Source organism: Marmota flaviventris, chromosome 4 (assembly GCF_047511675.1).
Source record: "Marmota flaviventris isolate mMarFla1 chromosome 4, mMarFla1.hap1, whole genome shotgun sequence".
NCBI lineage: Eukaryota > Metazoa > Chordata > Mammalia > Rodentia > Sciuridae > Marmota > Marmota flaviventris.
In genome coordinates this window covers 133,286,065-133,312,980 of record NC_092501.1, presented here as the reverse complement: position 1 = coordinate 133,312,980, position 26,916 = coordinate 133,286,065, and the positions used below count along the sequence as shown (strand labels likewise).

Sequence of the window (26,916 nt, the reverse complement as noted above, 5' to 3'; positions counted from 1 at the left end):
CAATTTGTATTTTTACCTTAAAATAATTTAATATTTCTGGAAATCCATTCTAAGAAAAAGAAGATTCCAACAAATTCACTCATTAACATGCATAGAATTAAGCCTTCCAAATACTAAATCTCTTTAGCACAAGATCAAAAATCAATTCTACCTTTGAAAAATGCCAAAATGCTACCTATTACTAATCTTTAAAAGCCCATTTTGGTTTCTCTGAGAAAACCAGATATCTCCTATGCTAACTTAATAAGCAGGAGGCCATAATCCTGAGGTTGTCTCCAGTACTCTGAGATCCTATGTAATGAATTACAACTTACCTCAGTATATAAACAAGCTGAAATCTAATTTAGGAGGGCTTTTTTTTGGTAACAAATAACAATTTCAGCCAAACACAAACAGTTGAGCTTCAGCCAATCACAGTTCAACCAATCAGAACTTGTCTAAATAAGGCAAATGCCTCATTGTAACCAATCAAATTATTTCTGCATTTATTTCCATGTCTGCCCTCACTACAAAGTGGAGTTCTCTAAACTCCTTTTCATTCTGAGTGTTGCCCAACTTATAAATTGTTCTTTGTTCAAATAAACCATTAACTTTGCCTAAAGTGTTCCTTTTAAACATCTCCAAATAAGGTAAATGCTTCACTGTAGCCAATCAAATAATTTCTCTACTTTATTTCCATGTTGGCCATCACTAGACTGGAACTTTGTGGATCTCTTCGTTTCTCTTTTGAGTAGTACCCTATTCATGAACTGCTCTTGGCACAAACAAACCATTAACTTTGTCTAAAGTTTTTCCTTTGACACATAAGAGCACTGTAGGCTCCAGAAATGCCAACTAGCCAGTGAACCACCTTTGTTTCACAGGATTAGCAGATATATACCACCTGTTTCCTTTCAGATCAATTTCTTTATTTTCTTTCGTTCTTTCTTCCATTATTTCTTTCCTCGCTGAACTATCCAAAACTTAAATATCGCCTTTTACACCTTCTGAATTAGAAAGCTTAATATTATCTATGCTAACCAAGGGAGATGCTGCCCTCTTCATCCTCAGAATCTGAACTGTCCTCTGAATTCTCTTGTGAACTCTCTTCTGAACTGTCCATTTCTTTTGAATCTGAGTGACCCACCTCAGATAAGGCCATGTCCTTTTGTATAACTTTTCCTAGAGTCCCAACAATATTTCCAACACTGAAATGACCAGGTGGAGCAACTGCCATTTCTTTTCTTGGTTTTTCATTCCCCTGGGCCATCTGGGGGAGAAAGGTCTGAACTTGGTCTAAGGATGGACTCCTCTCTATCCAAACTGTGGAAATAGGTTTGGAGTTGATGAGGAACCTGTCCCACACACCTCCTCAGCCATCACTGTCCACTGTCAGCAGCTCGTTGGACACTGAGACCCCATAAGCAGTCCCAGGTGAAGGATGAACAGCTTGAGTTGGGGCCTGCAGAAGGCTCGCCATGAACCTCCATGCTTCCCCAGCCAGCATCCGAGTGTAACCTTTCTTCTATCATTTGCATCTTAAAAGTCCCCCAGTGGCCCATGCGTCTGAGGCTTGGTCTCCAGCCCATGGCACCATGGGAGGTGGTAGAACTTTAATAGGTTGGGTCTACTGGGAGGTCTTCAGATCATTGGGAGTATGCCCTTGAAGGGGATAAAGCGACCCCAGCCCTTTCCTCTTCCTCTCACTTTCTGGCCATGGAGTAAAAGGCTTTGCTTCACCACATGCTATCTACATAATGTGCTGCAACAGGGCAACCCAGCATGAACCACAATCTCTAAAACTTCAATTCAAGGTAAAATTTCCTCTTTATAAGTTGAATATCTCAGTTACTTGTTACAGTAACAGAAAAGCTGACTGACACACTCTGTTTAGCAACTTTTGCTGTACCCAGAATTATGGATGAAATTTTTTTTTGTTTGCTTAATTTTACATGTCTGTCAACAATTTATCACCAAACTCCCTAACATGATTGAGACTCTTCTACAAAATTAGTTCAAACACATTAAATATTCTATCCACGTAGCTTTCTTCTTGAAGATATCCCTCCTGGAATCCTCCAGTCTCTTGTTGCAACAGTTCTGCTCTCCAACTGCTCAGCAGCTGTGATCACAGGGTGATCTTCCATTTCTAGAATCCCAGAGTCCTCTTTGCTTCCCTAGTTCTTTAACATCCCTGCTTCATGGAAGTATAAACCGCTCTCTTTCTTGGCTTATTCTGTTTAATTTGCTGAAGAAGATGTTCCAGGGAAATCCCAACAAAGCTTAGGAGAAATGTTTGGAGACCTTAAGTGTCTGATAGAGTCTTCCTTCTAACCTTACATTAACAGGTTGCCTCATGATAGAATTCAAAACTGAACACTGTTTTCCCTCCGAAGCCTGAGGGCATTGCTTCACTGTTCTCCAGCTCTTACTGTTGAAGTGCCAGTCAGGTTCCTGATGTCTATTCTCATATCATGAACATAGATTTTTGGTGGGCAGAGGAATTGTCCACTGGTGAGCTTCACTCTTGCAATAGAGTGGCCATTTTCTTGGAGTGTCCCAAGTTCTTTTCCTAGGTCTTGCTCAGGGTTTGATCAACTTACCCAAAATGAACCTTCCCATCTCCTACCTGGGGAAAATAAACCTAGCCATACCTACCTCTGGCTCAATTTCTCCAGGAATGAAAATTCACACCTTCTGCCACTGTAGGAGAAAGAAAATAATTTTCTTGCATGAGGCAAAGGAGGGGAGCACTGGGTCTAATTGCTATTTATATTAAGTTTTCAAACCCATCCCTGCTTTCAAATTGAACTATTCTAACTTCGGAGATATCTGATGTCTTCATTTTTGAATCTTGCAGAAATTAAGAGTTCAAATTGGTCTGTTTCTGGCTTCATCCTTTGGCTAGCTTTTAAATCTGCTTTCATTGGTCTAGAAATTTTAAATATTACTCAATCTTCTGCTCTACAACTTCCAAAATTTTCATGCCATCTCTTGTCTGCTCTTCACTTATTTCCTGTTATCTTTGTCCTGTGGTTTCTTTTTTTAAATTCCTTTAAACAGTAATTTGTGAGGGAGTAGATAAAAGTGTCTATGTTTAATCCATTCTGTTTAAAAAATTTTTTTTGGTTTTGTTTTATCATAGGGCTTCTCCATTTCTTTGTTGAAATCTGAGAAGGAAATTGTCTTTCTCTGTTTTCCACTGTTGTAACAAGATACTTGAGGATGAGAACTTAACAAGAAAAGAGGTTTATTCATCTCACAGTTTGGAAAGTAGAAAGTCCAAACAGTATGGTGCTGGCTGGGGCAAGACACCTCACCCCACTGCATCACATCATGGAGGATGGCATCATGTTGGCAGCATGTATGAGAGAAAGAGTGAGAAATTACATGGTGAGACAAGAGGCCACAGAGAAAATTGGGGGTTAAACTTTCATAGCATCCCACTCTTATGAGTACCAACTGGGGTACCACAAAAATTATGTTAACCCCTACCAAAAGTAGCATCCAGAATGACCTAACTACCTCCCACTAGTCTCCTCTTCTTGGTGGTCCCACCACCTCAACACTGCCATGTTGAGGATCAAGGCTGTAACTCATGCACCCTTGGAGGACAAACCATAGGAAAATACTGCACCATATTTTTATATGAGACGACTTTGCAGCTATAACCACCAAGCCCTCAATTTCATTAGCTTACCATGTAATAAAGATCTGTTTCTTATAACGCATATTGCTAGTTGCATTCTGGTCTTCTCATTCAAGAGCTCAGGTAAAGAACAGCTTTGACCTAGAACATGTTATTTTTTGTGGTGGATGTCAGAGCAAGAGGAATAGTAGACTATTCCAAGCCATCTTGAGAGGCTCTTTTTGATAGTTCACATTAGACCAAGGCTTATCACACACAAAGCCCAAGGGCCCAGGGACAACAGATGCCTACATATTCCCAGAAAACATGTCCCCATCACATGGCAATGAGCAGGGATAAGTGACTCCCTTATAAAGTTGTGGGGAGTAGATAATTGAAACAAGAGTATAATCTACTAACATATTGTGAACTTGTTTGGGCATAAAACCCCTTTTTACAACATTGCTAGCATTTTGTGGAATTCATGTTCCAGGGAACATGATTTGAAGAACAATATTTTCTGTGTGTACCAAGAAGGTAAAGTGATATTAAAGGTAAAGTCTCAGAATTTGAAAGTCAAATTTCATTTCAAATAATGGTTTTATTACTTGCTTCATTGTGTGATGAGAAAGTTAATTTCTTGGGGGCTCTTTCATTATTTGAAAAATGGATATAATAAAACCGACTTTTCACCTTGGATGTCAGAATGAGATATAAGTATTAAAGGGAGATAATGTATCCCCCTTTCTACTAGGTCATTAGAAAATATTTGTTTGAATAAATGAATGAGTATATGAATGAGTTAATGACCAAAAGGAAAGATTTTTATCTAAAGTGCTATAATGACTCAGTTCAGTTGAATTTGGGTTAGCGCTTTCATTCTGAGTTTATGATGTCTTGAAGAATTATTTGAGTAACCTGTTGATGAATCACAGTAATTAGATTATTTAATATTCTGAAAGCTTTAAACATAGTCCCATCTCTAGAAACCTTTGCACTGTGCTTCTTGCCAAGTTTATATCTTAAACTTGAATCTTCAAGTGGAATATAAGTACGAACTTCTCCCCTACATGACCAGAAGTATATGTGCCTAAACGAATCCCCAGATATCAGGAATTTCCTGTGTGGCTGAGTTGCATTGTTGGCAAAGGTCCTCAGCTATATGCTGAGATATTTAGAAGCTATTTCTTCACTTTTGAGCCATGTTGTGAAATAGTTGTACCGGTTTGGGTTTATTTTACTGAAAGTTGTAAATAATAAATTTCATCCCATGAAGAGATAGCTTTAGACCAGATGTGATGATAGTGCACACCTGTAATCCCAGAAACTAGGCAGTTGGGGCAGGAGAATCTCAATTTCAAGGGCAACTCTGACAACTTAGTGAGCCCCTGTCTCAAAATATAAAATAAAAAGGGCTGGGGATGGAGTTCAGTGTTAAAGTGTCCCCGGGTTTAATCCCCAGTATTACAAAAGAAAAAAAATGGTTTTGGAAAAATTCACTCTGTACTCCAAATACAAAGTTATGCCACAGGGACTGGGGTTGTGGCTTAGTGGTAGAGCGGTTGCCTAGCATGTGTGAGGCACTGGGTTTGATCCTCAGCACCATATAAATAAATTAATAAGAGTATTGTGTCCATCTACAACTAAAAATAAAATAAAGTTGTGCCATAATATATCATCTAAAAAGTCACCAAAATGCCAGTGTGGAAATGGAATTCCCCTCATAATATTGTTAATATAGTTAAGAAATGCACTTTTATATTCTCAAAGTTTTTCAAATGCCCAAGGTTGAAATGATGGACCAACAGTGAGACGTTGTGTTGGAGGAAAATGTTGCACTTCACAAACAGTCATGAGTACCTGGTTAAGAACACTCAATTTGTTTCCTTCCAGACCAAACAGAATTCTGTGCTCTTCATGGCTTTTGAGAAGTTTATTAAACAGCCCCACCTTCATCCAGATACCCCATATGCTTATTTACATCACAAGGTCTGCTAGGGTTCTTTTGAATCAATCACATTAATTTTCATATCATGAAATGTTCTTTAGTTTTTGCTTTTAAAAAAAAAAAAAAACCTCAATTGTGTTCATGAGTTAAAATGTCCTTTGATGGGGCAAATAAAGAGATAATAGGAGTTTGATGAAGAATTTGTGTGTTGCAGCATAATTATTCTGGCCTCATTCCATAATTCATTGAGGCATGCCACCCAGAAATTCAAAAGGATTGGGAAACACTCATGTTAAATCACACATTTCTTGGTATCTGTACAAAATAGTTTCCTCCACCTTAACTGGTTTCAAATAGGAAAAATATATATATAAATGAGGTTTGCCCTTAAAAGTATTTCAGGGGGCTGGGGTTGTGGCTCAGTGGTGGAGCGCTTGCCTGGCATGTGTGTGTGTGTGGAGGGGGGGGGGGGGCTGGGTTTGATCCTCAGCACCATAAATAAATAAATAATCCACTGACAACTAAAAAATATTTTAAAAATAGTATTTCAGAATGTTTCATCTCGCTTCACAGGGGGAAAAAATCACAGTAAAAGAAAAATAGGTACAGAATTCAATACCAAAGAATTCTTCCACAAATTTGCCTCTGAGAGCTTTTCTGTAATGTAAGAACACATAGCAGAGTGATCTAATAAATTAAAAGAGCAATGGACTGGCTTTCTGGAAAATAATAAATGTGGGCAACTTCAGACTTTAAGAGCACAGGGAGGTGTTTTTCAGGGAAAGCTGTCCAATATACTAAAGGAGATGTTTTAGGAAAATCAGGCAGATTTGGAACAATTTTCAAAGCTGGAAGAGTACAGTCAATTGAAAGCTTTAGGTCATTCTTTAGTGTGCATTTGAAGACTCCACCCTCCTGTCATAAGCTGTCTGGCTCATCCTTCACAGGAACATTTTCATCAAGTGAAAAAAAAATAATCTGGGTTTACATCAAAGCAAAGAGGCTAAGAAGACATCCGTGGGAAATCAAGGCTTATAGCCTTTATTTCATCAGAGGACCTCAAATACTTTGTCTCTGTGATCTTTGTTCATTTTTTCCCCAAGTTTTTGCATGGATTGAGATAATAAATAGAAAATAGCTATGCCACTTGGTTCATGCTTGACATAATATCTGATGACCATGGAAAAGTGAATATTTGCTAGAATAAATATAGAATTATAATGCTAGGTTTTGTTTTATGATAAACCTGTTTCCATTACAGTACTTGATTTCCCTCCACTTCTTTGAGATAAGTCCATTAAAGGCTAAAATTTGCAGGTGTACATGTTCAACGTCTATCATAGAGGATCCTCTCAATGCCATTTATGTTTGAAGTCCTTAGGAGAAAATCACCCAGTGCTTCTTATGATGCCCATGCAAATGTCTTAGAGAGAGCTGTGTGAAGATTATAAACATTAAATCTACCTCCTGAAAATGACCTAAGTGTGTTCATCAACTGATGAATAAATAAAGAAAACAGTATACATACACAATAGAATATGATTCAGCCATTAAAAAAGAATTGTATTCTATCACTTGTGACAACATGGATGAAACTGGAGATCTTGGTGCTAAATAAAATAAGTCAGGCTCTGAAAGACAAGTAATGCAAGGTCTTATTCATAAGCGGCATCAAAAAAAGTTGGTCTTAAGGACATTGAGAGTTGAAGGATGGTTGTCAGAGGTGGGAAGAGTGGAGATAGGGAGGAATGGGGAGAAGCTGGTCCAGGGATATTAAATTATAGTTTAAAAAGGAGAGAGAAATTTTCATGTGCCACGACACAGCGCATTAACTATAGGTAATAAAAATGTGTTGCATATTTCAAAAAGCCAGAAGAAAGGATTTTGAAGATTTTTACCACAAAGAAATGATGTGTGTTTGAGGAGGCAGATCCATTTAATCAGATTTAAGCATTATATGGGGTACTCATATATTTTATCATCACATGGTACTCCATAATTTTGTTCAATTTCTATGTTTTTAACTATCAGTTAAACAAAAACAATTTAATTTTTTTCTTTATTAAATTATTTATTTATTCGAATTTGTTGTACATGATGGCAGAATGCAATTCATTTCATATTACATATACAGCACAATTTTTCAAGTCATTGAACAATTTAAATTTTAAGGGGGAAAAAATATTCTCCCCTGTAAAAGAACGCTTTGGATCAGAAGTTAAGTTTTATTCAAATTTGGGCTTATATAACATTTGCTTTTAAGATATATCTCAAGTTTTCCAGGTCTTTTCTTAGACCTTGTGTCCAAAACCTTAACAAAGGAATATTCTTTGGAGGTATGCTTTGAATTTGTACTTCGCAAAGAATTCAGCACAAGGAGCGCATTCTCTAAAGGGCAGAAATGTGACAACTTGTTCAAGACCTCTGGGGCTGAACAATAAGACTGAGAAATTCAACTGATGCTGAGGTGTCCCATCACAAAAATGATCTATTATTCAGAACCAATGTTGCAAAAATGATACTAACCACTAATGAATCTGGACTGCCTTTTCAATGATTTGCTTTTCACTAATAAGCTGTATAAACAAGATAACAGTATTAATAAGCTAATAAGCTTATTAATACTTATTAATACTAATAAGCTGTATAAACAAGATAACAGTATTGTCCAGAAGAAACAAAGTTGGTAGGATTTAAATAGCAACACATGCATGCCATGAGAGATGGGCAACTGTGGCTTCCTGTTTCCTCCAGGAATGTCTGATGTAAAAAAATTCTAATGCCAGAACAGAACAGCTGGAATATGAGCATGAGAGTTTTAAATTTCAGGCTCAGGCCTGTACTAGTAAACTGGGGTAGGGGCGGCCTTCTCTGTTATACTTCTCTGTATATTTTATATTGAATGACCAGACAAGGATTAGAAGACAGCAGTTACGATAGAGACCATGCACATGAAAACCAAGGGAAGTTGATAATGATGGTTCCACAGATGTAATAACTTGAACATATTTCTCTTTCTTTAGAATAAGTGGCCATGAAGGAATCAGAAAATGTGGAAAGGCCATGATTGTGCAAAAATTTATGGTAGGAAAACAAACATCAGAGTATTTTACTTTGGGTACAAAAATCATATTTAGTCCCAGAAACTAACTAGGATGAATGAATTTCTGGAGTTTGTTCATAGACGATTACAAAGGCCATGAGCCTGAGATAAGGTAGGAAGTGGAGATGGAAACTAGAATTAAGACAAATAATTACAGATAGAACATGAAAGATGCAAGTGCCAGGAAATGCTAGCCAGGTCTCAGTCTGCGTATGCTGAGTGACTGTCTACTGCACAAAAGAGAAAGTAACGTGGTACCTAAGAGAGTAAGCAGAGACCTCCCAGTGGCACTTGGTTCAGACATCATTGTCAGAGAAGCTCCACAATCTGCATTTGCACTGCTGCCTTTTCATCAAAGGGACCCAACTCACTACATTTTGAGGTGTGGGCATATGCTGCTCTAATCCCTGATCCTTGATCTATAGATCAAATAAACTCTGAGAACCCATCAATATGTATTGGTCCAGGTGTCCCTGCATGAGCTGGAGCATCTGTATGCAGGCTGGGCACCAGGTAGGTGGACAACATCTGTGAAGTCATTTGCTGTATTCATTTGCTGTTGCTGCCATGAACAACCTCCATTCATCTTCAAACAACCCCCTTCCTCTTCTCAGAATTTCTATAAGCAGAAGTTGCAGAACACCAGGGCTCAATTGGGTTCCATTCAGAATTTGGCATGGTGTGTTAACACCCGTGTCAGCAGGGCTGTCTACCAAGCCACCATTTTCTTAATGGCTGTGGCCTCGGCCATTCCCAGCCATTAGGGCTGCTCATACTCCAGTGCCCATGGTATTCTTCCTCCATAGTCAAAGCCAGCAGACCTGGGTCAAGTCCTCCTCATGCTGTCACATCTCTTCTGCTGGCACATCTATCTGATACTTTTGCTTTCCTTTTCCACTTTTAAGGACCCCACCGCCCCCATTATGTGCAATTACATAAGGCCCACAGGATAATCTATTTCATGCTGTGCAACCTTCATCTCATTGGCAAAGCCTCTTGCCATGTGGTTAACATATATTCAAGGACTCCTGGGATAGAGCATGCATATTTTTGGAAGGCTTTTATTTGGCCTTCCATGCCCTGCTTTGAAACCTTCAAATACAGGTGTTCCATAGCTGTGTAAAGGGATAGGAAGCCACTGCCATTTTTAAATTCTTTCCTGTGGGTAACCAAGAATGAGAAAGCACCCTCTTGGAGTGCTATTTGTTGCCCCTAAAATATAGGGCTGTTTTTCTTGTGAAGCGCTTTATACACATCCTGTCAGGAAAGATGCAAAACCCCGAGTGACTACCTTCTACTCAAATTCCCATATCTCTTTGCAATAAACCTCCAATAATTCTGCACCTACTTATAATTTGAATCTAGCAAGCCCAATAGTTTAACTGATGCAGCATAGAAGGTGATATCTGAGCTGGATCTTAAAAAGAAGAGTATTTTTTGAGGTGTAGGAGAGCATTATCAAGTCCCTATAAATATTAGGAAATATGCCAGTTATTTACACAAAAGTGATTTCATGTGTTCCTTGTAATAGTCCTATAAGGTAGATACCATATTGCTACTGAGGAAAATGAGGTTGAGAGAGACCAGGTTCAGATAGATCCCATTACAAATTACAGCACCAAAACGGAAATATTGGCTCTAAAACCAGCGCCCTGCCCATTTTGAGCTGGAACGAATGGAAAAAGAAAAGGAAATCATTATTGCAGAAATATAGCAAGTTTGTACAAAGACATGTAAATGATAGGATTTATTTTACTTTTAACAAAGGAAGAAAGGAGAAAAGATGGACCCTAGAGAGCTGGACTTGACAAGAGCATAAACTATAGAATAGGAAAACCCAGCAATGGCTTTAAGTCTTGGTGTAGCCTGTGGATACATGGAGAATTTTAAATAAACACAGGGCTCAGAAAAGCTAAGTGTAAGATTTCTTGCAAAACATGTAAAGATTCCAAAATTCCAGCCAGGCCAGAAATTCCAACCAGGCCAGAAATTCCACAGGCCCACACCACCACCTTTTGTTTTTGTTTTCCTTTCTAGTATTCTTAGTATGATCTGGAATGTGTGGAGTTTGGGAAGGGACCTCATCTCCCTGTTGTCTCCCTTTAGGAGCCGAGAATAAATCTAACATTCAAAATCTGTTTATAATGAATGAACATATGTAGAAACTCCAGAACAATCTTTTGGTCAGATTTCTCCAAAGAAACAGAACTAATAACATCCGGGGTGTGTGTGTGTGTGTGTGTGTGTGTGTGTGTGTGATTTCTCCAGAGAAATAGAACTAATAACATCTGGGTATATGTATGTGTGTGTGTGTAAAAATTCATCGTTAGGAATTGGCTAATGCGATTGTGAAGGTGGCAAGTCCATTATCTGTGGGGTAGGCCAACATGCTGGAGACCCAGAAAGAATCTAAGCTTCATTTTAAGTGGGAAGGCCAACTGTGACTGTCACAGAATTCCCTCTTGCTCCAGGGAGGTCAGCCTTTTCATCTATTCAGGCCCTCAGATGATTGGGTGAGGCCCATCTACAGGATGGGGACAATCTTCTTTAAAGTCTACCAACTCAATGTAAATCTCACCAAAGAGCACTTTTCTAGAAACACTTTCCTAGAATAATGCTTAACCCCATACTGCAGCCCAGCCAAGTTGACAGGTAAAACCAACCACCACAAACAAGTCTGCAATTATTAACTTCAAGGATTTCCTGGGGGGTGTTTGGTAAAGTGAGTGGAGCTCATAAAATCCAATTAAACTTTTGAAATGCCTTGTAGCAGAGACATATCGTGGCCTGTTTCTAATTGGCTAATTCAATACAAAACATAAAATTCTATAAATCTTGGCTACAATTAGGAAAAGCTCTGGAGTCTATATGATTCAATTTTTATTTAGTAATAGTAATGATCCTGTTAGAAAACAGAGGACAAGATGTATAAGACCAAAAGCTAAAGAAAACTGTGCTTTCTGATGACAGAGAGAAATACAAAGGAAAAAAAAAATTCAATTGCTTGAACAGATGTGAACAGTTCTTCATCTGCCTCTCTCTTTGTGTACACACACACAAACACCTGAAAATTTTACAGAATTCCCTTAAATGTGTGTGTGTGTGTGTGTGTGTGTGTGTGTGTGCGCGCGCTCATATATGTATACATCATACCTGGGAATATTTATGTATTTAAATAAACAGACATTTACATGTGTAAATTTAAACATTTGCTTTTTAAATATCTCAAGTAAAATCATCCTTACATTTGATGCTAAATTTTTCAAAGATTTCTTATTGAGGTTAGACATCTCTTTTTTAAAATATGTCTTCTATCTATCAAAACTATTACTATTTTTTAAAGAGAGAGAGAGAATTTTTTAATATTTATTTTTTAGTTTTTGGCGGACACAACATCTTTGTATGTGGTGCTGAGGATTGAACCCGGGCAGCACGCACACTAGGCAAGCGCGCTACTGCTTGAGCTACATCCCCAGCCCCATTACTTTTTTTAATGGAGGTAACAAGAAAGAGATAAAACAGACAAATTTTTAAATTTATTTTTTAATTGACAAGTGAAAACTGTATATATGATTTTTCATTTATGGGGTATGTTACAATTTGATCTATGTATACCTTGTGGAATAGCTACAATATTTAACACATGCATTACCTTTCATACTTTTCTTTTTCTAATGGTAAAAATACTTAAAATCTGTTACCAATTTTCAAGTATACAATATATTGTTATTAAATACAGTCACCATGATGTGCAATAGAGCTCTTGAATTTATTCCTTGTCTAACTAAAATTTTGTTTTCTTTGACCAACATCTCTACTTTAAAGCAATTTTTTAAACAAATATAAAATTATATTTTTGAGGATATGATTGTAGAACTGAAAACACCTCAAGCAAATCTAATTGAAAAATTACTAGAAATAATGAACAATTTCTGTAAGTTGGTTGAATTAAAAATGAACATGTAATCAATAGCCTTAACTGTATATAAACAACCACCACCTATAAAAAAGAAAATGGAAAGAAAAAAAACTTATTTATAAGAGTGACCATAAGCAAACAAACAAAAATTACTAGAATTAAACTTAAGTTATAAGTTAGGTCAATAAGAATTAAGTAAAAGAAGACTTAAATAAAAGGCAAGTCCTATGCCATTTTGAGATAAGAAGACAGTAATTATAAAAATAACAATTCTGCCTGGCGTCAGCAGCTCAGAAGGCTAAAGCAGGAGGATCACAAATCCAAAGCCAACCTCAGCAAAAGCGAGTTGCCAAGCAACTCAGTGAGACCTTGTCTCTAAATAAAATACAAAATAGGGCTGGGGATGTGGTCGGGTGCCCCTAAGTTCAATCCCTGGTACCAAAAAAAACCCAAATATATATATATAAAATTTCTGTCTAAATTAAACTACAAATTGTATTTCTTCCCACTATAAAATAAGAATCAAAAACTTTTAACTAATTTTAAAATCTGTAAAAAGAAGTCTGTGTGTGCATAACTACAAAAGAAAAATCGGGGGACTGATGTTAAAATATGTTTAAAGCAAGGAGTTTGTATGTAACTCAGTGGTAAAGGGCTTGTCTGTCATTTATGAGGTCTCAGGTTCAATCCCCAGTGCTGCAAAAAATAATAAAAGAGGAAATAAATTATATTTTAAAACAAATAATTTTTTAAATAATGTAAACAGAAAAGAGAGTTTAACAGAAGAAAATACAGATATCAGGAATTATTTAAAAACACACTTGAATTTACAATATGATAAAGAAGGCTGTATATGCGGGTTGGGAATGATTCATCAATTAATAGAGTTTTGTAACTGGATAACATGCTGGATAAATGAAGTTCATTTTTTGCTCCAAAAGTTCCAGATAAATCTAACATTAATCTTTTTGTTTTTTTTTTTTTTCAGGGCTGAGGACTACACTTAGGGCCCTGTGCATGTTAGGCAAACACTCCTCCACTGAGCTAAATCTCCAACCCCCTAACATTAAATTTTTAAAAAAAGAAATTTTTTAAAACATAGGAAGGAAACATGGGTGAATTCATTTATTTAACATTACAACTGACTGAATCAAAAAAGACGAAAATTGAGAAAAGAGTTCAAAGCATGGGTCTAAAACAAAAGCCCAATTTTCTTAATATCCAAAGAACTACAGATCAAGAAAAAAAGAATTAATAATTATATTAAAAATTGGGCAAAGTTCTTGTCCAAATAGTCCTCAGAAAACTGCAACTTTAAATTCAAGGGGAGAACATTTTTTTTTGGGGGGTGGGGTTTGTTGTTGTTGTTATTGTTGTTTTTTGGTGGTTTTCTTGGTGGTGCTGGGGATTGAACCCAGGGCCTTGTGCATGAGAGGAAAACACGCTACCAACTGAGCTATATCCCCAGCCCCCCAAGGGGAGGACATTTGTTGCTTATCAAAATAACGTAGATCAGACTTTGATGAACCACTGCATGTGGAGGAAGTAGGAAACAACCGAAAGGCGTTGCTGCTTGGAATGCATGTTGGTACACATCTACAGAGGTTAATCTGAAAATGCCTTATAAATCACAAAATGGGACATCACTTTGACTCAGCATTTCTGTTACTTGGTGCTTATTATTCACATAGTCCCTTACATGTGCAAAAAGACATAGTCAAAGAATATTTATTAAAGCACTGCTTGTATTGGCAAAATGTTTGAAAATAACATAAATGTACCTTAATAATATTTGTTAAATCAGCTACAGTCCATCCACACAATAAAACACTAATGTTTTATATTTACTAAAATGACTAATTTCTAAAACATAAGATAAGTGAAGAAAGCAAGGTCCAGAGAAGCATGTGCAATATAATATCATGTGTGCAAATTATAGGGGCAGCAGGATATGTCTGGTGGAGACACAGTGTCCATAGATGATGCTCAGTCACTGGGCACAGTGATGAGAAACCAGGGATGATGTTTTATATGGGGAGAAAACTTACCTTATGTAAGTACATTATGTTGTACTTTTAAAAACTTTGCACTGTGAATGATTCTTTAAGTGAATAAATGAATTCAACCTTGTTGGAAATGTTATGAGCAGTTAATTCGCAACATCAAATTATAAAATAAACATTATAACAATAGGAGCTAACTATAATAATATTCCATATACTGTTCATAGCATTCTTGGATAACTAAAGTCTTCGTATACAAATGCTTCATGTGTGGGTGTGTGTGTCTCTGTGAGTGTGTGTGTGTTTTATATAGGAAAATTTAAAAAGAAATGGTCCAAGAGTATTGGAAATGGATTAAACATATGTATATGTTAAATAACAGAAATGAGAATAGAAATAAGGGGGGGAAACCCTTATTTTCTACCTTTAAGCTACTGCAAACGATAGAATAAATTAACCTAAGATAATAAGAAAGATAAAAATAATGAGCTATACAGATTAAAATAACTTGGGCTGGCACAACTAACAGTCAAAGATTATCGTAGAGAAATGTTTCAGAGGAAAAAAGGTAATTAAAGTCTTGACCCTCTCTGACTTTTAAGGCCTTAATGACTCCCCAGTAAAGGGCAAACTCTTCGGTTGCACCAGTTCTCAGCCCCCCAACTACCAGCACACTTAGTTAGATGGGAAGGTTCTCTTCCAACCTAGCACCTCACATGGATGAGCAGCTGTCAAAAATCCAGAAACCCAGCCACAGGTACCACAAGGACTGTCCGGCTATGGGAGGGGAAGAAGTTCTATGCACAGTGTACAAGATGCCTCACAAAGCATGTGAGGTCATCAAGAACGTCTCTTTACAATTCCCAAGATGCAAGAAAATAAGAACTGACCAAGGAGATTCTGACATGTAATGCCCATCAGAAGAAAGTTGTACACCATACTAGCTTATTTCTATAGATAATTAGATCTAAGATTTGTAAGATGGTCAATCAAAAAGAACTTCTAAAATAATGTTTTCAAATGTCCACTTTTTTCTTCCTCCACATTGATTTATCCATTCCACTGACTTAGATATTCTGCTGAGCCTTGAGAATTAATAAAACCTTTAGCTTTGGTTTGAAATTTGGATTATAAGGAATTATGGTCAACAGTATTTAAGAATTGAAGTTCTTTTCCCCAAACTCAAAAAGATACAAACATGATCACCTCAAATATACAAATCAGGAAACTATGGCCTGGAGCCAAATGTAGCCCACCAACTGATTTTATAAATAAATTTTTTTTAAATATGGCCACTATCATTTGCTTACCATATTGTTTTCAAATATGTGCAGCCATATTTGAGAAGTATTTTGAGCTTTTGAGCAATTTGGAATGAAAAGTGATAGTCGTCTACTAAGTTTTTTTTTCTTTTCTCAAATACAGAAATATAATTCACATTTATATTTTTAAATCTATGTTTATTCCAGATGTGTTGTAGGGAAAACATGATGGTGAGAAATTCAGTAATATGCAATTTGCCAGATCCAAGTGGGTGGTTCTACCAAGAAATGCAATGAAACTAAATTTCAAAAGTGAAGTGCAATCAGTCCTCATGTGCTGAACAGATGCGGGACCCAAAATAGACACAAGGGCCCCCAGGAGCTCTGTGCAACAAGCTAATGACTTCGCTTTTGTGGCTTCCTACAAACAGTGAAAACGTCAGAACTAGGGTGAGACAGCCTTTCTGAAGTTTCTGTGCAAGAAAGAACACAACTTTCCAAAGAAAATAACTGAAATCTGTTTGGGACACTCTCTTCTTATGCAAATATATAGGAAACTGTTTTTGTAAAATATATATTTTTCTTTTTTAAATGTTCTGATATGCAAAAGAAAGAGCTTTTAAATAGTGTTTATTGTATTTATGTCACTTTAATGGGCATAGCTAGGTGGCAGGATGGGAGAATAGCCAATAGAATCCTTGTAGAGCCCTGGTCCTAGAACCAGGCTCATTAACTGCTTAGGTTTTATTTGATGGGTAGATCAACTCACCAAGAGCTTCTTTAACAGCACTGTTTTCATTCAAAACAATGTTTCCTAAAAGTACGTTCAGTGTTCATAACAGAAGTTAATAATTTTTCAGTTTGAATAAAGCACGTTTTTGCTGCTTACAATACATAAATACATTTTTTTAAAGCACACACATATACACCATAAAAAAAAATCACTACAGCATTAACAATTATTTATTTAAAGTTACTGAGAATTTGTCACTTAAATAAACTGTACTGGGGATGACATTAGCCAATTTATAGAGTTATATTGTGTGCATGTGTAAATATGTAACAGTAAATCCCACCATTGTGTACAGCTACAATGCATCAATTAAAATGTGGAAAAATAAATACAATAAACTGGAAATCAGATCAAACTTTTCTTTTTACATATATATAGGTTTATTTAATCTGACATGTTTGGTTCCAAGGTTGTTCATCTCAGTGGGAAAATCTAAATTCGGTACAACATATATCCTCAGGCTGAAAAAAATACCACCCACGAGGTCCTAAAAACACAGGCATGGAGCGGTGGCTTCTTCGAAGCAACACAGCATTCCACAATCGCATTTATTAACAATGACCCATGTAGTTTGTAGCACACTGTAGTTTACATTCCACTTCCACATGAGTTGTCTCATTTGTCCTCTCAAGTATCTGAGTTAAGTAGTACTTTCTCCATTCCATGGTTAAAAAAACCTAAAGGTTCAAAAGTTTTGTTTTTTTTTTCCATGTTCCCCAAAGGGAATGAGGACTCTGAACTGGCCTCCCACAGCACCCTCCCCAGGATCACCAACATTCTCTGTTCTGGTCACAGATTTTCTTCCTGTTTCCATGCAACATGTTCTCTCCTGCTTCTGTTTAAAAGCCGCTTGTTTGGCTGCTGAGTACCTTGAACCAGGACTTTCATAAGTGCTTCAGCCACATCTGTCACACCTTTCACAATACCCCACATCACCTGATATCTGTAAGCTTGGTGGCATTTGGTTGTGATATTTCCCCCTTTCTTTCTCTATTATTTGCTAGTTGTAGGCACCCAAATGGCCCATAAATAGTTTGCAGGCGGGAGTTGTGCCACTCATGCTCCTTCCCAAGGGCCAAACACAGTTCTGGGCACAGAGTCGGATAACACTTAAATCAGATGAACAGTTTGAAATTCTCTATTCTTGAGCAGGCTGCCTAAGTTTCATTCCTCTGTCTGGAAGGCCCCTCCTCCTCTGCCTTTCAGCTTCTGATTATCCCTAAGTCTCAGCTCTCCTCCTTTGTGAAGCTGTCCTGAGTCATCAGGGAGACCTTAGTCCCTGTCTCCTAGCATTTGTCACACTCTGTGGCGATTATTTACTCCTCTGTCTCTACCATCAAACAATCTAGAAAATACATGCAAAAATCAATACCAGCCACAGTTTCGAATTCCTCTTATATTCTTTTCTAATTGTTGATAGAAGGAATTCTTAAAACCCCAATTCAATTGTAAGCACCTTTGAGTAGGGAATATGTCTCGGTAGATATCTGAGGGGAAAATGTAGACTTCAGAAAAAGATTAGCTTGAAGGCAGTGAAATCATCTCCAATGATACCCATTCACTGCAGAGGATCAAACCAATGGCACAAAACATTTTTTGAAATAACGCAAACATTTTCAGAGGAAGTTGGTACATTTACTTGACTTTTTTTTTTCGTCATAAACAAGTCATTATATTCACGGCACACTTGGCACAATCCTATTGGAAGAAAACTGATGGTGAAACAAAGAAAGCTGTCATGCGTATCATATTTTTATAAAGAAAACATATGATGCAAATATTCTCACTACTTTAAGATGAGCTATGTGCTTCATAAAAATTTCATCTAATTTCTAAAATATATGGAATTTGGCTTTCCATTGCACATTTTACATTCAGTATAATGAAAAGTAATGAGCTGAATATAGACTATTATATAAAAGTGAGTATGATGATCATTATTCATCTTGAACATTAGATCCTATTTTAATTACATCTTAGTAAATTTAGTCTATTTTAATGATAGCTCAGTAGATTTGGTGGTGTTAGAAAACATTTAGAGTTCTTGATCTGAAACGGCAATACTACATATACAAGCCAAGCCTCATATAGGAATAAACATAGGAAGTGAAGCTCAAACTACAATATCAGGACCATACGGGAAACTTGTTAGATATTCAGATGCTCTGGCCTCAGCTGCAGAGACTTTGAATAAACCTTTTAATAGCACTACTAGTGATTCACACCAAAATCTGGGAACCAGTGGCCTAGAGGGGCAGACTCAGTGTTGGGTGGAAATCTGACTTAAGAGAACCAATTATGTCCATCTCTTCCAAACTCTGCTCTTGATGTTGATACATTGGTTACAAAATCAGTCATGGCAGCAGTATTTACACCACAGAAATCAGCAACAAGTACTTGCTAAGCATTTACCAGAGTCCAGCTGGATAAGACATAAGAGCCTGGTGTGGGTCTCTCTCTCCATGAAAAAAAAAATGTTTTAGAGAAACTTTGCTTAAGCATTCTGTGATGGGTTTAGGAAAAAGTATAGTAGAAATGGAAAGTTTCCAGATTTTCAGACTTAGCACTTTCCCTTGGTGAAGTGAACACTAACAGGCTTAAGGAAGTGAGTTAACAGTCATCTAAAGAGCAAGGATAGCAGAAATTTCTCGTGGGGTGCAATGGTTTGACTGTGTGGTGCTCCCCTAGAACTCATGTGTTTGACAATGCAAGAATTTTCAGAGGTAAAATGATTAGATTATGAGAACTATAACCTAATTGGTAGATTAATCCACTGATATGGATTAAACTGGCTGGTAAGTATAGGCAGCTTGTGTGGCTGGTAGGGTGTGACCTATCTCCATAGGTGACTGGGGATGTGCTTTTGGGTTTTATATGGTATCCAGAGTGAGCACAGCTCTCTCTCTCTCTGCTTCCTGATTGCCATGTCCTGAGCTGCTTTCATCCTCCGTTCAGCAGCTGTGTGGGGATCTGTGTGGCCCATTGCTTCTAGAGCTACAGCAACGGTGTCAACCAATATGGTCTGGACCTCTGAAACCCAGAGCACCAAATACACTTTTCTTCCTATAAACTTGTTCTTGTTGGGTATTTTGGTCACAGCAACAATAAAGCTGACTAATACATGGGACTGGGGGATGAAAGTTTTACAAACTTACGAGTTTTACTCTGGATAGAGTGAAGCAGGGAAAGATAGAGTGTAGAGGGCCACAGATCAGCTCTGCCAACATTTTAAAATCAGGTTCAACTGCCCTGATCTGTCCAACTTCAACCAAACTCTGACCCAAATACAGGACCAGAGGGAGGGAATTTCATAGCAAACACTCTGCCCCTCCTGAAAAGGTGGTATGCATTTATGCTCACCTATTTACCTTAAAATAAACCAGAACTAGACAAAGCAACTGAGGTGATAATTCCAAATAACACAGGAAACTAGAGATTTGAATTTTAAATTCGGTGGGTCACCAGTGAGAGTCCCATGACTCCGATGCATATGATGTGTTGGGGTGAAAAAACTACCACATTGGAGGAAAAATAAAACAAAACAAAACAACAACCACAATAAACCTTGAAGCTTCACTCACTGATGCAAATTGAATGGTAAATCTTCCTTTAAAAACTGTGGCAGGGCTGAGGATGTGGTTCAGTGGTGGATCACTTACCTAGCATGTACAAAGCCCTGAGTTCAATCCGAAGCAGAGTGAAAAATCATCATCGTCATCATCTTAGTTCATAAAAGAGAAATGTGTGTGTACACACACACATGCACACACACACATATAATAGCAAAAAGGGTATCAAATATATTCTTATGGTTGATTCTATAATCTAAATACATCATGGAATCAATCTCATATCTTGACCATATACTTCAGATTTCTTAGGACACTTATGATTTTAAAAATATTTATTTCCTTTAATTTTCTCTAATAGAGTCATTTACATTACTGTGTAACTAAATGGGATTGTGTATATCTTATAAAGAGTAAGTAACTTTACAAGTTAAAAAACTATGTATCTCTTAGCCAGATAACGTGTACTAATTTGAGATCTAGAGAACATGACTACCACATTTATAGAATCTGTGATAACACTCTCTGTCAGCATAACCATATGACCAAAAGTAGTCTTCATCCTTTCAATGAAAGAGCATATGCAGGAACTCCCAGTATCTCAGTTGAGGTGCAAGCCTTATTTTTCTGCAGTTCCTCTGCCCTGAATCAAACCCACTACCCCTCAAGGCTGAAAGTCTATTGAATTAATGAAGGCAAGAGGCTCAAATGTCCTAAAGAAGACCAATCAATTCTTCTGGGCCATTGGTTATCTGTTGAACTAAATAAAGAAAGGAAAAGAATAAATGATAAAAAGTGTTGTGGGAAAACCATAGTGTTGTTCTAAATGCTTAACTTATTGCAATTATCCACAAATTCCAATCCCATTAAGTATAGGAATGGGTCTCTTAGGAGAGATGATCAGAAAAACCAAAGGGGTACACCCAAGGGAAAGCTTATTATGAGGCATGGAGATGGCAACTCTGGGTGGTCCCTGCCTGATTTATGCAATTATGTGCTACCTAAATGACACAGATGACGATATAAATCCTGTGCCAGAAATAGCTCCCCAGATCTCATTTTCCACGAGAAACTTCACAGAATGTCTTCCTGTTCTCCTGCTAAAATGGATAATTTGTGGTAATATTGGACCCCAATATCCATGAATCAACCTTTTCCACCCCCATGGAACATATTTAATTATCGTGTCTTAAAAGAAATGTTATTCTTAGACATTAAAAAGATTTAACTGGGAAGGGGATAGGAAAAAAGACCGAGGAATAAAAAGTGATCTATACCAGCAGTTTTTAAAGTATGTTCTATTTTGAGAAAACATTTTACAGCCTGTCACTTGAAATAATATTGCACTCAAGTCTAATAAAAGCTCTGAGATATCCTGCAGCAAAGACATGCATTCTTGGATTTGTTTTCAATTCAACATTTCCCAAACTTTTTATTGGTAGAAACCTGTTTGGATGGTACCATTTTTGGCCTGCTGTAACAAACAACCACAGAGAGGGTGATTTATAAATAACAGAAATTTATTTCTCAGAATTCTGAAGATTGGAAGTTTAATACTTATTAGGGCGCCTGACTGCCTGGGTTCTGATAAGAACTGTCTTCTGGGATGCAGGCTACAGACTCATATGGGCAGAAAGACTGTGAGAGGGCTCTCTGGTGTTTCTTTCATCAGAACATGAATCCCATTTATGAGGGCTCCAGCCTCATGAGCCAATCAAATCCCAAAGGCCCCAACTCCAGATGCATCATATGAGATTAGATTTCAACATATGTACTCAAGATGGGACACAGACCATAACAATCCCTATTAACATACTAAGAAATTTGCATTCTGTAATCCACTTGTTAAATGTCAGGTATGTCATTTTTTTCAGGAAAAAATTTTTTTTGAGTTTTCTTCTCATGTACACCTTTTTGTATACAAGAATACTTCCTCAGACCAGCGCAGCTGTAAAGAAATTGTCCATGTCAGTTAGTGAGGTCATAAGCAGGGGATTGGGCCCTTGGGGTCATCAGTGCAAAATATTTCTGTTCAGGAGAGAAGGAAGCAAAGCTTCCATTTCCAGCACTAAATACCAATACTCCAGGGATGGCATTATAGCTCAGATTCCAAATTCCAAATGACAAATCATACCTATGGGCATTGATTTCCTTTTCGGGGGAAGTTTTACTACCTACCACATGTGCTCCATCTTTCTTGTGTGTTTGGTTATTGAATCATACTCTACAACTGTTTTCCTTGCCAAATTATTTATAAATAAATAAATTCCCAGTAAGTTAACACTTCACCCCAATCTTTTGTAGCAATCTGCAAAACATACAATGAAAAGAAAGTTGCTAATGTAGCTGTAACTGTATATTTTGAAGGAGCAGATGGGCCATAAAGTTGATGCTGCAGGAAGTGGGAAGAGGCTTTCTTGAAGGGTTTCCTTACTGAGGTTGATGCTGTTACCAGTACCTGGACCTTTCCCTCCCATTGCACTTGAGATTCTCCTCTGATCCCTAGTACTCGAGTTTCTGCTTATGTTATTTTAGTGTCCACCCAGCAAATTCCAGGGAAAAGAAATATTAGAAAAAGAAAGGGGTAGAAAGGTCTGTCCTGCAGCTCTGGAAGGACCTCTGGAAGGGAGCCCAGACATTACCACAGCAAGAACAAAGCACCAGAGCGAATTTCCATTAGTTGGGGCTGCTGCAAAAGGGGAATGGCATTTCCAAAACTGAAGCCCTTTGGCTTCTTGATAAAAGTCAAGACCTTAGTGAGAGGGGCCGGTTCCTGCACACCCTGCCGACAGCATTGCCCTGAGTGTACAGGATGCACAGGCTCAGGTTGTCTAGAGAGAGTGTAAAGAAGCATCTCCTTCTAAAAACTGGTTCTTTCACCATCAATGTGATGAGCTCCTGAACTTGGATCTGGTAACTACTAATGGATTATCCTGCTCTGGTCATTATTGTCCAGTGATGCCTCACCCTGAGGGGAGAGTTCCAAAGCACCAAATCCACCTTCCTCATGCCACCTTCCTCTTCTCCCTCACACCCCAGGCACCTGGCATCATGGAATCCTGACCAAGGGCTCAAGCCACTGCCAGGTCTACAAGGGGCTCTTCCTGGATAGCCTATCCTTAGACCTAAGAGATGGCCAAGAGGTGGCTATACGCAGGACAAAAGTGGTATGCATTTGGATAGTGCTTGCACATTCAAGCTGAGTAACACACACTTGTAAGGTTGGGGTATTTTGCATTAAGGGACAGAGCGGAAAGAGGGAAAAAAGTGGGAGTGAACATACATTTAACTCTTGCCTCCAAGCCCTGCAAATGATGGAGGTGGCCTTGCTGACACTTATCTTGTCAGGCATCATAGGACACTGGCCAGGAGAAAGGAGATATTTCCATGCACTTTACAAAAGGCCTCTTGTTTTTTTTGGATATGGTAAACAAACAAACAAAACAACAAAAGATTTCTATAAAAGCTACTAGCCCTTAACATGTATTAAACGTTGAGCTAAGATGTTTACATATATTACCTCATTTAAGTAACTATAGTGTCTTAGAAATAGTATTATTCCTATATTACAAAAGAAATCAAGAATGCCAGAAATTTGTCTAGGCTATCATGGGTTCCAAGTGGTGGCCTGGGGTTCATAATCTAGAATGAGTGCATAACATCACTGAGCTATGTCCCCAGCCTTACACGTGTGAGTTTTGGTTCTCCAAGATGAAGAACAGTCTCTAGTCACTTAGGAAGGGGCAGGGAAGAAACATAAAAACTCATAGAAAACACATGGCTTACAAAGGGGAGCAACAAGTCAGAGGCCAAAGAAAGAGTTGCCAAGAGTACCCCAAGCCCTTGTGAGGGCTAGAGATAAATTCCAGACTTCTCTGTGCAGAGCCCAAACTCCACCCATGAACTGTCTTAAAGCAAGTTATTTAGTGAATTACACAGTACACCTTGTAAGCACAAATTAAGAAGCTGGCTCTAAGTATTTGCAGTTCAGAGTTCTTTTTGTCCCTTCCCCTATTTATTTATTTTATTTTACTAAAATACAGTTAGACCAAATGCCAAATGTTTTCTTTGATGTAAGGAGGGTGATTCATAGTGGGATAGGGAGCGGGAGCATGGAAGGAATAGACGAACTCGAGATAGGGCAGAGGGGTTGGAGGGGAAGGGAGGGGGCAGGGGTTAGAAATGATGGTGGAATGTGATGATCATTATTGTCCAAAGTATAAGTATGAAGACATGAATTGGTGTGACTATACTGTGTATACAACCAGAGATATGAAAAATTGTGCTCTATATATGTAATAAGAATTATAATGCATTCCACTGATATATATAAAGAAAAAAGAAAAAAAATACAGTTAGAAAAGCCAACTTTGTGAAGGGGTCCATTACAAGGACCCCTTCACACAGTTGTAGCAGCTGAAGTTGGTTATCTGTTTGATATCTAGCAGCCCTGAAAAATTATAGGGCCGAATTTCTGAATTGCAAAAATCAGATAGAATTAAGGCAAATAAGCCCAAAAGTTTGGGATGTGAATTTTTCTAATTAAAAAAAAAAAGTGTTTCATTAAGATTAATTCAAATTCAGCTTCCTGAATTTTGGGAGAAGTAAAAAGTAATTTTAAAAAATTAATCAAGTTAATTTAAATGTGTCTTCTACCTCCTCCATAAAAATTATGGGAAAGGTTTATAATATACCTGTATATAAATGAGTAAAGTATAAAGGAACACTTCATCATTTTTTTCAAAGTCATTCCAATTTTAGGATGACAAATGAACAGAAGAAATTTACATTGCATCAGTGTGTATATAATGAAAACAAAAGACAAAATGCATCATATTTCTGATTGCCTTGAACTTTTGTTCCTGATGTTCTCCATTAGTGAGATCTCTAGGCAAAAAATTCTCCTGGACTATGTAGACTGACATTCCCCGCTCCTTGTAATTGCCAAAAATAAAAGCAAAAGTCCCTGTCCACAAAGGTGAAAAAAAAATTTTTTCAGAATAAGAAATTATTACAGCAGAAATGGAGTTCTGATCAGAGTGTTCCAGCAGGCCTGTTGGCACCTGCCCCATAACAATCAAGACCACAGCTCTGTCTGCCTGTTGGCTCACTCTTCCACCCACTCAGGCACTTTCTGTATATTATTGCCATGAGAATCTCACACCAGCCCACTGTTGTGACTTCTCCCATGTTACAGATAAAGAAATGACTCATTATGAATATATTTTACATCATTTAAACTTTTTAAAGTTTTCTCAAACTTGAACTTTTATTGTTATTATTATGATTTTTCCAATGGGCCAATGACTCAAAATTGTTTCATTACCATGTGAAAATAAAAACAAATAGCACAACTCAGTATAACTTCATGATAAAGGAGAGTGAAGAGGTCCCCAGAGCAAACATAGAATTTGACTCTGCAAGTGTCATGATAGTTAATCTATAAATGAAGATTTCTTTCACAAGAATCCAAGGAATGGCCACTATTCAAAAGTTGAATTTTATTGAATTGTCTTTTATTGGATCTGGATCCTTAGTGTATTTTCTAAGGCATTAAACCAATGATGTTTGTGTATCGTTTTTCAAATAAAGAATTGCTCTTATGGTAAACCAACTGAGTTTACCATAAACTTTCCAATGCAAAGCTGATGTTTTTCTTGTTGCAAGTGGTGTAGTATAAGGTAAGAAGCACAAGCTTTGAAAGAACACTTCCTCAGTATAAATCCCAGCTCTGCTTCTTATCAATTTTGTGGCTTTGTACAAGTTACTTTGGACACAATGTCTCTTTGTCTTCTTTCCTTGTGCATACAGTGGGGCCAATAGGTATCTAATCGTATAGATTTGCCAGGAGAATGAAAGACACATAGAGAGCTGAGATCAATGAGTGGAAAATAGCAAATATTCAACAAACATTATCAACTATCAAAACAAAGAAGAGCCCAAAATCATAACGTAACCTCAGAGTCACGCTCTTTTGTGTATGCTCAGTACAAATGATGATAACCATTTTTTTTAATTCTCTGAAAATAATTTACTGAATTCAAAGTCATACAAATGGAGAAATGAATGAATTATTTAAAGATATTTTCTTTTTTTTAGATGTCAAATAAAAACTGTACATGTTTATAATGTGCCACATCCATTTTGACATATGTATACATTGGGAGATGATTTCAAGTTAATTAAAATATGTGTTACCTTACAAACTTTGTGTGATTAGAACATTTAAAATCAACTCTTTCTGCAGTTTTCCAATATGTGATACATTGTAATTCCCTATAGTCACCATGTTATACAATAGATCTCCTGAATTTATTCTTCCTGTCTAACAGGAATTTTGTATCCTTTGATCAACATTCCCCAGGCCCCTGGGTCTCCTGGTAACCACCATTCTAAATTCTCTGAGCATGACTTTTCCATTCCAACAGTGAGAACATTCGTATTTGTCTTTTGTGCTGGCTTATTCACTCCACATAATGTCCTTCAGGTTCATCCATGTTGTAACAAATCAGAGGATATTCCCTCTTTTAAGGCTGATTAGCATTCTATTATATACGTACCCCGTTTTCTTGATCCATTCTACCGCTGATGGACACTTAGATTGATTCCATACTTTGCCTCTTGTGAACATTATCATACAGATATCTCCTAACCTGATTTCATTTCCTTTGGCTATATACCCAAAAGTAAAACTGCCAAAGAATCTTGCAGT

The 26,916-nt window shown here is 37.3% G+C and overlaps 1 pseudogene; it reads right to left on the bottom strand.

The window, feature by feature from the left end:
* Positions 1–834: 834 nt before the first annotated feature.
* On the bottom strand, positions 835–1,469 carry LOC114087294 (NOP protein chaperone 1 pseudogene; annotated as a pseudogene).
* Between the last annotated feature and the right edge of the window lie 25,447 nt (positions 1,470–26,916).